This window comes from Choristoneura fumiferana, chromosome 19 (assembly GCF_025370935.1).
Source record: "Choristoneura fumiferana chromosome 19, NRCan_CFum_1, whole genome shotgun sequence".
In the NCBI taxonomy this organism is placed as follows: Eukaryota; Metazoa; Arthropoda; class Insecta; order Lepidoptera; family Tortricidae; genus Choristoneura; species Choristoneura fumiferana.
The window spans coordinates 12,702,179-12,720,449 of record NC_133490.1 but is presented as its reverse complement, the minus strand read 5'-3'; the positions used below and the strand labels follow the sequence as shown (position 1 = coordinate 12,720,449).

Here is an 18,271-nt window from a genome sequence, read left to right as displayed (position 1 = left end):
ATATAGCACGAGACTAGGACAGGAGCGCAGCGTAGGACTCCACAACGAGAATGGACGGATGATCTGGTTAAAGTCGCGGGATCACGGTGTATGCAAGGCGCTTCCAAACGAGTTGTTTTAAATATTATTTAATTCGTTCAATGATGTAAATTGCTACAATTTCTTTATAATTATTTGCTGTATACAGGGAGTCTCTGACCATGAGGTTTAAATTCAAGGTTCGATTCTACTCACAAAATTAAGCTACTTTTGTTTTGAAACATTTTCAAAAAACTTAAATTTGGATAATTTATTGATCCTCAAAGTTTAATTGTTAAATCAGTGTATCGGACATGGCGGTGTTATCGGTGTCTCTTGGGACCTTGAAATATTTTTTGTCATTTATTTGACGTCTCTAAGATAAACCATTTGTTAATGTGCCGTTAATTTAGTATTGTATCGCATACATTGAAAATTACATTTAATTTGTATGGTAAAAATGAAATTGACAGTGGTCATATTTTTAAAAAGTTGCAGAACAAAAGTAGCTCAGTTATGCGACTAGAATCGAAACCTGGATTTAAAGCCCCGTGGCCAGAGACTCCCTTTATACCTAAAACACAGAATATTAATAAACGACGGTATAAACAGACGCAAAGGCAAACTTATTTTTTTAACTTTTGAAGGATTAGGACAACAAATACAAGAGAGGTGCGTAAAAGTCCTGTCATTACTCCCGCCTCGTCCAGTTATGTAGCAGGCAATACAGATATACCGCACTCAACCCCCTATGGCCTCCCCCCTCACCTGCAGGGCTGTCACTCGCCATAATGACGCCACTTTGCACGGTCATTGTCACACGTCTATTTTGCCGCTAGGGTTGCCACTCCACTTATTACCCAGTATTTATGTAAGTTATTTTCCTATGTAAGGCCTATTTATAAGGGTGGACTGTGTCCAACAATATAGACGTCCTACGGCTGATATGATGATGGTGAAGTTGTTTTCAAAACTTTGAAATCGAACATGGAAGGTGTCAAAATAAGTAAATTAGATTGAGTTAAATTTATTTCATCACACTTGCTCGTAAACAGTGTCGTAACATGCAGGCTACCTTGGTTGCAACCCCCCAAATAAAACCCTCGACCTTAATGTGCTTGTCATGAAACCCGTGGTCGGTCGCATGAGTCATTGCGCGTACACATTGTCTTGTCATGAAGCCCAAGGACGGTCAATGAGTCAGTGCCCGTACTGATGGTGCTGCGCGCGCTGCTGCAGGACCACATGCACACGCGGCTCAGGCACATGCTGAGGGAGGGGGAGGGCATGCAGCGCTGCCAAGAGCGCAGCCCAAGGTATCGCCAATATTTGGAACAATTATATTTTTTATTTTAGAAATAAAAAAAATACTCTCAAATGTGATGAAAAACATTGTATGTCGCACGGGCGGTACTAAAATTACGAACATCGACTTCGGGCTTCTAATAGAATCTCGTTCGTAATTCCTTATTTACCGCCCTTAAGACACAATGTACTATTTCATAAAGTTAAGTTGACACCATTGCAAATTAAGTTTATATGTATTATTGTTAAGTTGTATTATATTGTAAATTACCATGTCTATTCGTTATCTTCAAGAGAAAGATTTATAACAAGATTTTTAACCGACTTCAAAAAAGAGATTCTCAATTCGTCTGTATGTTTTTTTTGTGTGTTTGTTACGCGATAATTCCGTCAATTACGGGGCGAATTTCAATTTTTTTTTAATAAACATACTTTCAAGGCAGTCCCATTGACATCAAGATAGAATCTGATGATAGGATCTTGGAGAAATCGAGGGCAACCCTCACATTTTAAAAGCACACCTATAGCGATTTTGGCATTTTTAACACCAAGTATTTACATTCTGAAAGTAGCATTTGGTGAACTGGACCTGATAAAGAAGACCGCAAGTATCGGTACTCTGCTATAAAATAATATAACTATGCCGTGTTTGAGCTTAATGTAGTCGTTGTCAGATGAACTTTACCTACAAATAACTAAAAACCATGAAAAAAAACTTTTTTACAAAAAAATAAACCGACTTCAAAAACCTTAACAAAATTTTTCTACTAATTTGAAGTCGGTGCCTCAGGACAAGCCAGCAGAAGTGATTGAAGCCCAATATAGTATGTAGGTGATAGGGGTGGTGTAGGTTTATAGTTCCACTCCTGCTGGATCGTGCTGAGGCACCGACTTCAAACTAGTAGAAAATTATTTTCAAGGTTTTTGAAGTCGGTTCCATTTTTTGTAAAAAAGTTTTTTTTATCAAAAAGATATCTAAATCAATGTGAACTTAATTAAATAAGATTAATTATTATTTAACGTAGCACAAATATGTACGAACTGTACAAATATGTACGAATGAAACACGTATTTTCTCATCATTTTACTTTTCTTTTCTACGAATAGATATTGTTTGAACAAATATAATCCCATCAAGAGTTTTAATATTAAATAATAATCAAGCAAATTTTAGATAAAACAGTACAATTCTCAAAAGATAATTAGACGGGAGGCGCCGGCTCTGCGTTAGCTTGAATGATAGAAATTATTCTCCGTGTGGAATTAATTAAATTTATTTCAAGACGCCACCACAAACGTTTCTTAATATTTATTGTACGATTGTTGTAAAGCGGGCTACAATAGAATTATTCCAAAACTCATATCTTCATAAAAGATTAACCGTCGAACACACCAGTGCTCAAAATACGCAAACGCGGTAACGTGCCGCATGCCTCATTTTTTTAACGCGCACCGTCTTCATCAGTAGCAAAAAACCGGCCAAGAGAGTGTCGGACACGCCCAAAATAGGGTTCCGTAGCCAATACGAAAAAAATAAGTAATATTTTTCTAAGGATTTCGTGTTTTATACGGAATCTTCCAACTTTAGGTATATTTTATACCTTAGGCTGCTATTTACTTTTAAACTACTAATAATTCTCAAGCAAACTTAGCCGTTATAGTTTTACTTGAAAGTTTGATAAACTTACTACAATCCTGAATTTTTTTAAAATTTTCTTCCAACCGGTTTAGATTTTAGAGGGGGGGACGCTCGATTTTAATGAAAATTTACACTTTAAAGTTTAATATTTCGCAAACAATCTCTGAATCGAAAAATTGTCTTAGCAAACCCCTAATGGTTTTAAAAGAACAATCCAACGATATCCCACACTATAGGGTTGGATGAGAAAAAAAAAATCACCCCCACTTTACGTCTATGGGAGGTACCCTAAAAAAATGTTTTTTTGAATTTTTAATTGTACTATTTTGTCGGCATAGTTTACATATATATCCGTGCAAAATTACAGCTTTCTAGCATTGATAGTCCCTGAGCAAAGCCGCGGACGGACAGACAGACAGACAGACAGACATGGCGAAACTATAAGGGTTCCGTTTTTGCCATTTTGGCTCCGGAACCCTAAAAATGCTCCAATTCAAATGCAGTGACGCGACTCGTGCACCAACTGTACGACGCGTATTTCCAAATAAGTGCTTGAAATACAAATTGATTAATGTTTTTGAACATCTGTGTGGATAGTACGTGATAAAAAATTACTTATGAGGCACGTCACTGCGTTTCCGGTTCGTCAGCGTTTTTTGAGCGTGGACGTAGACGGTTCGCATTGAAAACTTGACGCGTGAGGCACTTCACTGCGTTTAAAGTGCGTCAGCGTTTTTTGAGCCTAGTAGAGCCTAGGGGAGTGTGACGCATGAGCAGGACGCACGTCACTGCGTTTCCGGTGCGTCAGCGCATATTCAGCCGCGGTATAGCCGAACCTTTACGTGGATATTGCGTTCGTCCGAGTGGAAAATGGCGGCCCGAGCACGAGCACGCCCGAACGCACCCGAACGCCGAAAGTATATTTGAAGGAGAGCTGAATTAATTATATTGAAGAGGTTGTATAATTATTTGAACTCGTCGGCCGGAGTACCGCCAGAGGTCGTTCAAATTATTTCAACAATTACGAGAAAGGTTTCGCGTTCATTATGAGACTTAACATTATTTTGTGCTAAACCCAATACTTATTGCCGTTGAGCGTACTTACTTCAAAACATCGCCGAATATACATACACCAGGGGGCTTTACAATTCGTCCCGAATCTTTCAGCAGGTCTGTTGGTTTGACGAATGGCCTCTCAAGCAAAGGTTTGTGGGTTTAAGCCCCGGCTCGCCTTTTGAGTTTTTTCTGAATTCATGTGCAAAATTACATTTTAAATTTACCATGAGGTTTTCGGTGAAGGAAAATACCGTGAGGAAACCTGCACAAGCCTGCGAAGCAATTCAGTGGTGTGATTTAAGTCCCCAATCCGCACTGTCTTATTCTGAGAAGAGGCCTGTGCCCAGCTGTGGGACGTATGTAAGCTGATGGATATTTTGCTGACTGTCTTTAAATTACCAGATCCGCCCATTCAGGTTTCCCGCCCATCATCACATCATATGTGGTCTACCACCTTAAAGTTGATAATCGTTTGCATGTCATATAACCAAACCTAACCAAAAAGTTGGAAAGCCCCCGACTTGGTTACTTCAAAGTTCAATATCGTAAAAACGGCTGAACCGATTTTGATGAAACATTTCTAGGAACCATTGCTAGAAAACCTGCTTTCAAATAAAAAACCGCATTCAAATCGGTCCACCCGTTTAAGAGCTGTCGATGTATATAGTTATGTAGATAAATTTTTACCTACCGGCAAATAATTTTAGAACGAAAGTTAACTTAAAATTGTTTTATGTCTGTGTCTAGAGAAACAAGATTCTATGCCGCTATATTACTATTATTATACTGAATTTAAAAATATTATTTATAAATTCCGGAGTGGCGATGGCGACTGTGTACATACTACTCATGTGTCCTTGCACGAAACTATTACACTACACTTATACACTACTAATTTACAACTATAACTAATACAAAAAATACGTAAGTAAGCGCAAGAGAAGCGAGCTGAAATCAAACAAACGGCACCGACGGTAGTGCAGCCTTGACTACAGAAAACTTATCTATCTATCTATAGCAGCCCTCGTTGCGTCCGTCTTCGAAGGTAGGCCTCCTCTTCACGTTTCCACTTTGTAGTAAACTTACTTCTCCTATTTTACTTTGGTGTCAGTATCAGTATTCATAGCACACACCGTACTTCTAGTATTAGTGTGCGCCGCCCGCTATTAACACAGCGCGTCGACGCGTCGTTTAAATGCAAAGCACGGGCCCTGCGCGGCGATTAGGTGACGTGGGACTAGGGTTGCCATGTAGAAAAACGATTGTTCTAATACTTAATAAAAAATAAATTTTGACATCGCCCTAAGTCCCGACCATGACATTTCTTGCAGCAGAGATTTGGCGTAGCTTAGACGACTCGCTTGAGTTTTAATTGATGCAAAAAAACCTTGCGATTTTTTAGCTGTAGTTTAGCTTATATATAATTGTTTTGAAAGAAATATTATTGATTACTTAAATACTTCTTAAAATCATCATTTCATTCAATAAAACTGAGTAAATTTTGTAATAAATGTCTCATGAAAAGACATATTTCATTGTTTAATGAGGTCATTTCTATAAACCCTAACTTGCCAAGTCTGGCCGCAATCCTGGCAAGGGGTCAAAATCCTGTAATGTCAGGACAAACTCTGATGTATGGCAACCCTAAGCGAGACGCACGGACGCGCCGGCGCGGTCAGGGTTATCGGGAGTCAATTTAGAAGTCCAGAAAAAGCCTATATTTATGATTGTTTTTTTTTTGAGTCTTTTTGTATTTTTTATTTCAACTCCAAATTTCTTACTTTAACGGGTATCCCGTGAAACCATATGGAAAATACAAACTGAGACATGGATGTACAGATTTTTTGTATCGGAAAATTGCACAGTTCCCGGAGGACAGATATAAACGAAATCTACGTGGACAGAATCGCTGTTGCCCAGCTAGTTTATAATATTAGTGGAATGTGTATCAAATAACAATTGTATACCTAGAGCAAGCGAATTCAATATAGTAGCTGGCTCGCATCCGCCGGCCCCGTCTGTCGCGTGTCGCACGGAGCGGGCCGCGCGCGACAAATCGCATTAGCGCCTCGCGACGTCGGCTGAATTAGCTATTGTTAGACAGCGCTGCCACCAGAGGATGTGCCAGGGTGAGTTGCGAGGAATGTTTCTCATCAACCAATAGAAAGTCTTCATTTCCCTATCCGCTCAGCTGTTTCCACTATTGTGCTGAGCGAGGATAGGTAAAAGCGTTTCTATTGGTTGATGATACACGCATTCCGCTCAACGCATCATCGCAAACCATGACAAGGAAATTAGCTTTTACGTAAAAAACTTCATCGATGTCAGTACCCTTAGTGTAAGTTTTCGGTTACAAAATACGTTTCGATCGCGTTCGCGTTAAAATCTCAATTTATATGGAAACAAACAGCGCCTCTAGCGGAACGTTTGCGATGTTCGTGTTTCCATAAAAATTGAGATTTTAACGCGAACGCGATCGAGACGTATTTTGTAACCGAAAACTTGCACTAAGGGCACAGTCCATTCGTTTGAAAGTTAGGATACCATAATATACCTATAGACCAGCTATAAACAGACAGAGAGAAAGACAAACAAACAGGCATACAGACATACATACAGGCATACAGGCAGGTGGTAGGACCTTGTGCAAGGTCCGCCCGGATTGCTACCACCATCTTGCTCGCTAATCCTGCCGTGAAGCAGCAGAGCTTGCATTGTTGTGTTTCGGTGTGGAGAGTAAGACAGCCGGTGAAATTACTGGCACCTGAGATACACATCCCATCTTAGGCCTCTAGGTTGGCAACGCATCTGCAATAACCCCTGGTGTTGCAGATGTTTATGGGCAGTGGTGATCTCTTACCACCAGGAGACACTTGCTCGTTTGCCATCCAGTGGAATAAAAAAAATACATTGGTATCAAACTTATACGTAACACCCTCCTTTTTGCGTCGGGGTTAAAAATATTCTAATTTTTAAGTTGGTTTTTGAAACGATCACAAAAAAGGAATTAATTTAATTGATCTTGATCGCCAGCGGCCAGAGGGTGGACCTTAAGAGCATGTCGTCCGTCCACCGAAAGGACATTGAATAGTTTTTATCCCGGAAAATGTCATAGTTCTCGCGGAATAGCGTTGGACGAATTGTACGAGTACGGCATCGCGGGCAACAGCCGGTTGAGTTGAATCATAAAAACCAGCCAAGAGCGAGTCGGACTCGCGCAGCGTGGGTTCCGTACAAACCTGTAGGTATATAATATTTTTATTATATGTATGATTTAACTAAAAAAATATGTTTTTCGCATTTTTTCCTTTATCTGTGCTTTAAGATGTTGCTTCGTACCAAATTTCAAGATTCTGAGTGCGCGGGAAGTAAGTACCCTGTAGGTTTTGATTCCCTTGCGAGTTTCGATAATTTGCAGCATAAACGGCTGTAACTTTTCATTGCGTTGGCTTAGAAGTTTGAATTTTTCACAGCTTCAAGGGACAGTAGACCCGAGTATTTGATTTGAATTTCAGCTTGATACCTCCACGCGTTCCTGAGAAAAAGGGTATTGATAGACAGACAGACGGACAACAAATTGATCTTTTAAGGGTTCCGTTTTTTCCTTTTGAGGTACGGAACCCTAAAAACACTAATGTTAATCAGTACTGCCGTCAAATCAGTTGATATATCCTGACATCCGGCCGGAGTGTCAAAACAACTCTATTAGGTCAATGACAGCAGCGGACATTGTCCCTGGCAGTTATTAGAAGGGATATAATTATACATCTGTACTGTACAGGGGTCGGCTAACTTATGGCAGCAGAGGGCTCGGTCCTGGCAAGCCGCACATTCCACTTGTCAGCCCTTTACGTTAATAATATTGTATTACAATTTAACCACACGGTATACCTAAGTTTATAACATTTCATTTCATTTCAAGGCTCGGGGATGGGAAATTACAATAATAATTCACAAAAATCTATTGTGGTCGTTATTCCAAGCAAGGAACACAAGCGCAAAGTTTTATGTTTTTAGACTGAGCGATTGAGATTAATAAGACATTTCTATGTGATTTCCAAGCAATTAATTAATTCTCATTCCGTAAGAATATCGGATATCACACGTATTTTCTACTTACCTACCAAATTTCATCCAAATCTATCAAGTAGTTTAAGTGTGAAAGAGTAGCAAAGGACAACACACACACACACACACACACACACACACACAAACGCGCGCGCGATTCACGCATTAAACGGCTCAACTTACGATTATAAACCAGGAACGGGTTATAATCGTGAGTTGAACCGCTTGATTGAACACCTAATATTCAATTTAAACTTTCGTGATTTTCACTCATAGTCAAAATACCACCAACGGGACTTATCAGTCGTGTAAATATTAATCGTGTGTGTTATCGTGATAAGTCCCGTTGGTGGTATTTTGACTACAACTAATATTTCAGTAAATTATTATCAATATGTTTCACGAGAGTTTGAGTAATAGGTGTTAATGAAGATGCTTTCCCTCCATGCGAGACACGTAGAGATGGCTACGCATAAAGCTAATATAAGCGCGTTTCCCTTAAACACTTCAAATAAAATACAAATAAACATGAAAAGAAATCTCGCCGTAATTACCCACCCGGCGCGGATCGTCGCAAACATCGTTAGCGCTCAAACACTCGCACAAAGCGCACAAACGCCCGAGCGCGCAAATACGCCGATGAGCGCAAATACGCGTGAATGAGCGCGCGAGCTCGCATTGACACTCACGCGCCGTACTCGTACCGCACGAGACGCGTGACATTCCATGGAAATCAGTTTTTGAGTCATTAGTTGAGCGTTTCTACCGCCTCATTTTCCTGGTTACATTTTTTACGAATCGGCTGTAGATTTTGATGTCGTTTTCGATTGTTTGTGAGAGTTCTTGTATTTCTACCGATTAAATTAAAAAATGTATCAGAATATTCGGCCATTTTAGCCCACGACGCAACAAGGTGTTATAAGTTTGACGCCAACATCTGTCTGTGGCGTCGTATCTCTCAAACGGATGGATCGATTTCAAAGTGGTTTCTTTTACAAAACGAGTTTCTTTGTCGCAATTCTTAGCTGATTGATAAAAATCCATTCAGCCGTTTTTAAGAAATTGAACTTTGAAATGACACTTGTTGGGGCTTTTTCAACTTTAATTTCTAAAGTTATGTACTTATGCGGCGCAAACTAGCGCTGCCAACCCTGGAATTGACCCAATACCTTCCCAATACGCCAATTTCTGCAAGGAACCTTTACGAAAAATTTACTTACCCCAAAACTATTCCAGAAGTGCCACCGGCGGAAGACGAGGCAAGGCGCTAGGCGAGTTGCAAATCTGGTCACACGTGATTCTCGTGACTCGTATCATCACTGGCGTGCGAGTGTAAATGGGTTAATACTGGCAGGTGGCTCGACGACACGTGGCGAAAACGACACTTGAAGTTTGTGTACTTTTCTGAAAGCGAAGGTCGCGACAAGCCGACAACCTACCAAATTTAGACTTTACAAGCCTATACCGCATGACAATTTGCGTGCCCCTTCATAGGCTGACATAATAATCTTTTATATAAGTGGGAGAAAACGAGCAGGATGGATACCAGATGGAAAGCAATCACCGCCGCCCACAACATATGTTGAGTTACGGATGCATTGCCCTTAGAGAAAAGAGTACGGTCATTTTTTGAAGATCCCCAAGCTGTATCGGTCCGGAAATACTTATCTGTAGCAAGATAGTGATCATCATCATCATCATGTCAGCCGAAAGACGTCCACTGCTGGACATAGACCTCCCCCAAGGTCACTCAGACCGGTATTGTGCTTTTCGCATCCACAGCGATCCCGTCATCTTAACCAGGTCGTCGCTCCATCTTGTTGGAGGCCTACCGACAAAAACAAATCAAAGAAAAGCGAAGAAAGTGATATCTTTTGTGACAAAGTAAAAATACGGCTTAACACCTTGTATAGGCCGAGATGATCTCAACGGCAACGAAAAGTCACCCATCGCGAGTTGTAAGGAATCAAACCCTTGTTCTCTCCTGAGTGTACAAGCACCGCAAAGTCTTGGGGAGGAAACCTCTGGATAAGCCCAAGTGAGTTATCTCGAGCGGCGGATGAATGCTAACGTCGGTGTGATCGATTAGCGGCTAGCGGTCGAGTAATCCCGCGTGATTGGCGGACGAGGCGCAGGGCACAGGCGGCAGCGGAGAACTAGGCGGTGTACCAACAGTCCAATATGTGGTCTACAGCCCTGAAGTTGATAATCCTTTGCATGCTATAAAACAATAATGCCAATAGACGTGTCTGTCAACTTGAAAGTTCGACATTAGCGACATATTTATTTGATAGGAACTTGTTTAAAAATTGATAGACCACTTATTTGGCTGATGGTACAATATGAGAAAACTGAAACAATTACTTTGCTCGCCCGCGACCACGATAGCTACGTTTATGCAAGAAATGTGTCTTCATGCAGTTCCTCCACCTCCACACTGTAAGAACGGTGTACTGCCTTTCGGCGAAATATTTTTCGCCAAATTTCACTTAGCAACCAACCTTTCGCCGAAGTTTCATTTGGCAAAACCAATCCTTCGCATAACTTTGCTTCACATTTTTCTTATTTCGCAACATTTTTATATTGCAAAATTTTACTTCATCACACTTTTATGTGGCAAACAATTATGTAGCAAATATTGGCTAAGGCAAATAACAAATAGTCAAATAACCATTTAGGCAATTTTTACACATAAGGTAGGTATATCAGTCATGATATATAATAAAAGAATAAATGTTAAATTATGTGGCGGTGAGCGAGCGAAGCGAACGAGCAAGACGAGACTAGGCAGAAGCGACTTGATAGGTTAGGTCAGAAGGCTAAGGCGGGAGCGAAGCGTAGCGTAGCTTCCGCTTTAGCCTTCGATGTTAGTTTTTTTGTAACAGAACGGAAAAATCATTGGCTTGCTTGCTTGTTTGCTTGCTAAATGAAGGAATGCCAATCAACGCATTTGAGAAACACAAATGCATCTAAAAAAAATCCCAGTAATAATTTGCATAATAAGCGTTTATCAAATCATTAGTTGGGAAATGATATCAGTGCGAAATGTGAGTTGGGAAATGAAATTTCGCCTAAATAAAAATATGAGATAAATAGTTTGGGAGTTAATAATTTGCTAAATAATTTCGCCAAATCATTAGTAAACCTGTAAGAACACACACAAATCACACATACCCGTCTGTCACCACTACCACACTACACTGACTTGTTTCAAAGTTTGAGTTGCTCTGAAAATGAGCTCTGGTTGAGTTCGAAATGCGTCCGAAACCCTCGCTGCACATGCTCGCACCGCTTAGCTACCTCACACGTTTTTTTTTTTCGACTGGATAGCAAACGAGCAAGTGGGTCTCCTGATGGTAAGAGATCACCACCGCCCATAGACACCTGCAACACCAGGGGTATTGCGGATGCGTTGCCAACCTAGAGGCCTAAGATAGGATACCTCAAGTGCCAGTAATTTCACCGGCTGTCTTACCCTCCACACCGAAACACAACAGTGCAAGCACTGCTGCTTCACGGCAGGATTAGCGAGAAAAATGGTGGTAGCAATCCGATCGGACCTTGCACAAAGTCCTACCACCATATATATCTGGTGGAAGCGTAGCCTTTGTCTCAAGCGCATGCGTTCCTAAGGAAGTGACCCCAAGGTTCCCCGCTGTCCGCCCGTGCCTCGCGCCGGCGCAGCGTGTCGTGTCGCGGCGAATCATATTTTTTGCCGCGACGGCGCGCGCTAAAGCCGCGAGCCCGGGCGACCTCGCTTACCCGGTGTTCCTGTCAATTCCAAAAGGAGCTTTGCTAATATCGGAACAAAACGACCGGGACGTCTGTCATGTAGCGGAAGAAACGGAGGCGAGAACAGTATTGATCGGGACAGAATGATTAGCTAAAGATACAAGTCAATTTTGTTGCTATTTCGGAGTGCCTTAATATATCAGAAATTGAAGTATGATCTCTGGCCTTAGGACGTTTAGCATGATGTCTTTTTAAGATGCACGCGGGTGCTTCAGATGTATTTATAATTATTTAAAATTTTCCTGACATCGCACAGTACCCCTAGTGTAAGTTTTCGGTTACAAAATAAGTCTCGATCGCGTTCGCGTTAAAATCTCAATTAGCGGAACGTTTGCGATGTTTGTGTTTCCATACAAATTGAGATTTTAACGCGAATGCGATCGAGATGTATTTTGTAACCGAAAACTTACACTAAGGGCACTGACTGCTGAACCGATATAGATTAAATTTGGTATGAAGGTAGTGTGAGATCTTAGGACGAACATAGCATGGCCACAGGCATGGCAAACAAATTATTGGCACACATAATTGCAAGCAAAAGGTACATATATGTACATATTATAAATGCGCATGCGTGCGTGATTTTTATTTGTTTGTTACACTTTTACGCTTAATGTACTCCAACGATCGTGATAACATTTGGTATGAAAATAGTTTGAAATCCTGAGAAAAACGTAGGATAGTTTTTAAACGTAGATAGTTCCTGCGGGCGAGTGAAATAATATATTTATACTTACCCGAAACTTTTGACAGTTTTGAGAAATATAATGCTACCTCAAGTGGTGAAAATACTAAAGTTTTTTTTTCTGTCGTATGTGAGGTACCAAGTGTTAATTTTTCTACGTAAAAATTGTAAATATTTTGTTTTGTATGTAATTTGAATAAAAAAATGAATAAGGTTTCAAACCTTTCATGTCGTTTAAATAACTGTAGAATAATCTACAATATACAGTTTAAATCATGCTCCTAGCTCTATTATTTTAGGAGATATTCTAGTTTTTCGTACCGACCCGTATTCTTTGTCCGCGAGTGTATATTATATACTATACGAATAGAGGATTTTATAAAATGAATGAAATGAAAGTTTACCAACATACAAAAATATATACGTAATTATTACAACACAGACAACACAGTTGATGAGTATGAGATAAAATAGGATATGAGACTCAGTGAGTCCGCTGATTTTCAGTCTCCAACCTGACTAAAACTAACTTAAACATCTAACTAAATCTAAGCAGGTGACTTCGCTTCCTAGGCGATACACTACACCACAAGACATCCTAAAACATCGACGTAAAGCTGAACTAACTTCCCACGAAACCCAAAGATAACAGTTACGAATATGGCGGCTACAAACTGCTGATTTTGCAGCTACACGGGCCACAGGTTTGAATATATAACAAGCACATTGTGAACACTATAGCTACGGAAATTAACCCTTTGTGTTGTGATCAAAAGTAACCTCGATATTTTGCGTAAAATTTTCCAGAGTGTATAAAAAGTTTTTGTAATGCAGCTGGTATTGGAAATTTCTTATAGCGGCTTGACTTTTGGCGCCACGAGCTGATACCTTAGATACATATAAATAGTAAAAAACTTACAAATTAAGCGTAAACTTTAATTGTAAAGCAAAATTGAAAATAGTAATTAAATTGACTAGTAATTAATTTAAGCGCCCTGACGGAATGTCGTTGATACCCTGGAAGACTGGCCGTGCGCTGGTGTGGGACGCTACCTGTACAGATACCCTGGCGGCGTCCTACCTACCAGCAACTACCAAATGTGCGGGGGTGGCGGCAGTCGCCCGGGAACGCTTCAAGGTCACAAAATATATGTCTCGTAATATATGTATCGGCACCCAATATAATTTCTTTGCTTTCGGCGTCGAGACTCTAGGTCCTTGGGGTAAGGGTGCGCTGGAGCTACTCAGGGAGCTCAGCAATAGGTTAAGGGAGGCAACAGGCAACCCTCGCGCCGGCAGCTTTCTCGCGCAAAGAATCTCAATCGCAGTTCAACGCGGGAATGCTGCCTGCATGATGGGCACCATGCCTAGAGGCCCACCTCTCTTTTTTAATTAACCAACAACACCAGGGGCATTGCAGATGCGTTGCCAACCTAGAGGCCTAAGATGGAATACCTCAAGTACCAGTAATTTCACCGGCCAGTAATATAAATAGATTTTTGTGTGCCTGTGAAATCAGTTGTATTAAATCTCCGAACAAACCAACAAACCTTCTTTTATCATCCCCTTCTCCTCTGCCATCGCATCCACGAAGAAAAAAAATTCTTGGTTTTTCGTAATTACAATAATTGCTAGTTTAAAGATATCATTAAATATTAATAGCTACATTTATTGAGAATATCCACTTTATCCTAGAACACAGAAACCGAACTGTTTCAGGTCAATTACAGCTAAACTACAGCTGTATTATGCGTCCAATCGGGATGGTTTAATCTGCATCATGCCCGCAGCAGTTAATTAATATGCGAATAACATCAGATACAGAAGGGGCGGTCGCGAGCTCGAGATCCGCTCGAGAGATCTCGGCTCTTGCAGTGCGTACTCTAAATAAGATCAAAGTACTTTTTAACCGACTTCAAAAAAGGTAAATAACTATCAGATACATCCTTCCTTCTCGAACTGAGCAAGTTTTTTTTTAAATCTATGAATGCAGTTTTTATTGTCATTAAAATTGATGACATGGTTCCTAACAACAGCTTATCGTATGTCTTATAGTTTCAGACTTTCCCATACTGACCAATCTGAATGTTACATCCTGTATAATGTAAATTGTAACAATAGATGATAAGCTATGTGTATGTTGTATGACTAACAAAATGGATGTATAATTGTCTGAATATATTCATTCATTATCATCATCAGTTTAGTAGGTATATCAAAAATAGCTGGACATAGCCTCTTCCATAGCCACACAACGCTCTGTCTTCAGCCCCTCGATCCATCCGCCGCCAGCAATATATTAATAAATTATTATTGTCTTTTCGAAGTTTAGTAGGTATTTCAAAAATAGCTGAACAGATTTTTATCAAACATTGCTTAAAACAACCATTAGATATTAAACTCACTTTTATGTGAGAAACCGCATCGAAATCGGTCTCTCCGTTTGAGAGCTACGATTCCACAGACAAACAAAAAGACAGTAAAGTCGCACAGTTTCCACTGCCGATAAGTACCTAAACAAATTCTTCGCAGACCCAGTCGCGGGCAGCATCTAGTAGCAGCATAAGCACGAGCCTATTACAAAACACTTGGCCAACTAAATTGGCCCGGAGTTTGCCAAAGTCACGGCGAAAGCGTTACTTCCCTTTTGCCGTGACCGTTAGGTACAGTTACAAAAAAAAAACACAGTGAAAAATAACCGTGATTTTGTCTCGCTGGTCACTCTCATACGATTATTCGTTTTGGTAGACGCTAGACGACAATGAAGTCGCATTTGCGAATCAATTTAATAGTACGGTCAGTGTCGCCACTTGGAGTGATGTGTTCGGAAAAAAAATATCATACGGGTTTTACTTTTCTATCGCCACTACTTTGAAACATGCTCGTACAAATCTATTAGTTACTTCGTAAACCTTATCACAATTTAACTTCAATTTACCATAAGTTTACTATTCTTTTAAGATACAACAATAACAACTAATGTGATTTTGTAACATTCTTTCATTCGCTTGTCACAGCAATAATTTTAGACGGTGGATCGCTGTGATTTTTTCACCGTCTCGTTATTTCACCCATCTCTATTGCCGCTTTACCGAACCTGGCCCATCCCGAGCCGCCTTTTTGAGCAATTTGATACTTATTACTGTCGGCATCGGTCTACACGCTCCGCGGGCTTCGAGACATTTTTTTGAGCAATTGATTGGATTTCTTCCCTGTTCTACTTCAGAGAGTAATAAGTAAGATGCGGAAAGTGCTTCTGCAATGATTGCTGCGCTACAGTAACAGATTTAATTAATTTTGGATCATATCAGCCGTAAGATGTCCACTGTTGAACAGAGGTCTTCCTCATATACAGGCTTCCCTCATTTGTTTCAGATCTATAGTCAAGAAGACATTTTAATATCTAAGGCGTATTATAAAGTTAATGATTATATCATGTACAGGGATATTTGGAAAATTTCCGATCCGCATTAGCGATCCCCTTCAAGTAGCGAACCTACTGTTAAAAATACAGTTGTGTAAAATACTTGTGATGTACAGGTATCAATTTTAATAATATTGTAAATCTGTTTAAAAAAATATACCTCGTTGAGTTTTTTACCGGATTCTTCTCAACAGAGGTTTTTCCGAACCGATGGTAGATTTTTTTTGACATTAATAAGTGCTTGTTATAGCCTAAATTGAATAAATATATTTTGACTTTGAGTTTGACTTTGAATGTTAGTTAATCTGGTGTAAAAAAAGCTTCTGGTGTGGTCTGGTGTGGTGGTGTTGATCTGGTGTAAAGTGTGGTGATAGATGGTTTGTGTGATTTGTGTGTGTTCTTATAGTGTGGAGGTGGAGGAACTGCATGAACATGCATATTTTGCATAAACTTAAGGTCACTACCTAAGTACCTAAGGTACTATCGTAAGGTCGCGGGTGAAAAAAAGCCGTCAGAGTCTAGTGGTTTGACCTGTACCTCAAGGAGAGGAGAGTGTTGGAATGATGCTATCTGTCTTATTATGTTGGTACTTTTATACTGAGTGATTCGGGATGAAAGCGTGTTTCGTGGTTAACATACGCGTATTTGCGGTGAAATAGAGCCTAGGTTAGGCAAAAGGTTAAAAGTTTGCAGCTTAGTAAATAACTTCAAGCACATCAGGAGACGACACAATGAAGAAATCTTTCTTCAGACAGCAGAAGTCACTGCATATTGATATTTTAAACAAAAACTCATTGAAAAAGCTACGATGCATTTAATAGTGTCATACAAACTGGTCACAGCTCACAAAATCACACGCTGGAAAAAACCATGTTTCAAGGACTTATCCATTTTAAATCTTTTAAAACTTTACACTAAACATTTCAAGGCATCGTAAAAATACAATTTAACCGCCTAATCCAAGACGCCGCCCGCATTAAAGTTAATACCGTAGTTATTAAAAATAGTAAGTTTAAGTCTTCATTAACCCTCCGAATACAGCAATTAAACGTGGCTTGCGCTCGCGTAATGAATTAACCCTTCCCCTGCCGCTATTAGCGTGATAACGGTTACCGCCATAACGGTTATAACTTGTTATTAACCGTTATTAAAGCGAGATAGGGTACACTCGCTCTTAAACTTGAGATGGTGGCACTGTCTCCATTAGTGACTCGAGTAGAGGCTTACTCGCAAGGAGATACGCAAATTCCGCAAATATTAAAAATGCGTAAGTTCATAAGTGCGAGTGACATTTCACTCATAGCTTTTTATTAGCATTTCACATAGCTTAACCTGGTTCTTCGAATTATATATATATATATATATATGATCAGAATCTCGGAACCGGCTCCAACGATTTTGATGAAAGGTATGTAGGGGTTTTCGGGGATGACAAATCGAGATAGTTAGGTCTTATCCCTGGGAAAATGCTTATAAATGAGTACTAATACTTAAGAGAAGTTTCCCTGCCGGCCGCGCGGCCACGTTAGGTATTCGTTTGGGATATTGCTGTCTTTATCGCTCGTGACATAAGCGCTCGCAGCCGTCCCCCCCATGCCTTCCTTAACAACGTCCGTAATTTATATCGAGATAGCTGTAGGCTTTTCAAGATTTGGGCGGTTGAATTTTGGGTTTCGTTGTCCTCGTATTATACGAAAAATATAGCACAGAAATCAATGATATTTTACAATCAAGATATTCATTATGTCTGTGGTTTTTTCGATTTTTGTAAAAATGCTTTATTAGTCTGTAATTCTCGTGCAAAGTTGACTTTTTTTTTGTCGTCTTTTGAGCTCCTGTAAGTCTGATATTACACATTTATATGAAAATCTGAAAAACCACAGGCATAGAGAATTCAGTTTAGTCCATACTTACAAAATTTCATCTATTTCTGTTGCCTAGTTTTCAAATGCGACCGGAACTACGTTTGTATGCAGAATGGAACGAAGAGACTTCTCTTAAATTCATACAAACATCCAAGACTCTAGTACAAACATTCGCATTTATCATACAAATATTTGCCCGTCACGGGGCTCGAACCCGCAACCGCCAGCTTCGTAATCAGGGTCACTAATAACTTGGCTATTCAATTGCTTAGTTTAACTTATCCGTTGTATTGTATTGTAATGCGGTATTTGACTATTTTGTATATGCTTTATAAATAAAAACTACACAACGCCTGTAATCGAATAGAAAAACAATTTTTAAGCTACCTTTACAAATAACAAACTTATAAAGGTTTGAA

At 39.9% G+C, this 18,271-nt stretch overlaps 1 protein-coding gene across 1 annotated transcript in view; it reads left to right on the top strand.

Moving 5' to 3' along the window:
* The window catches only part of LOC141438777 (uncharacterized), a 324,060-nt gene that overhangs the window by 67,556 nt on the left and 238,233 nt on the right, over window positions 1-18,271 (top strand). The gene's annotated exons all lie outside the window — the stretch shown is intronic.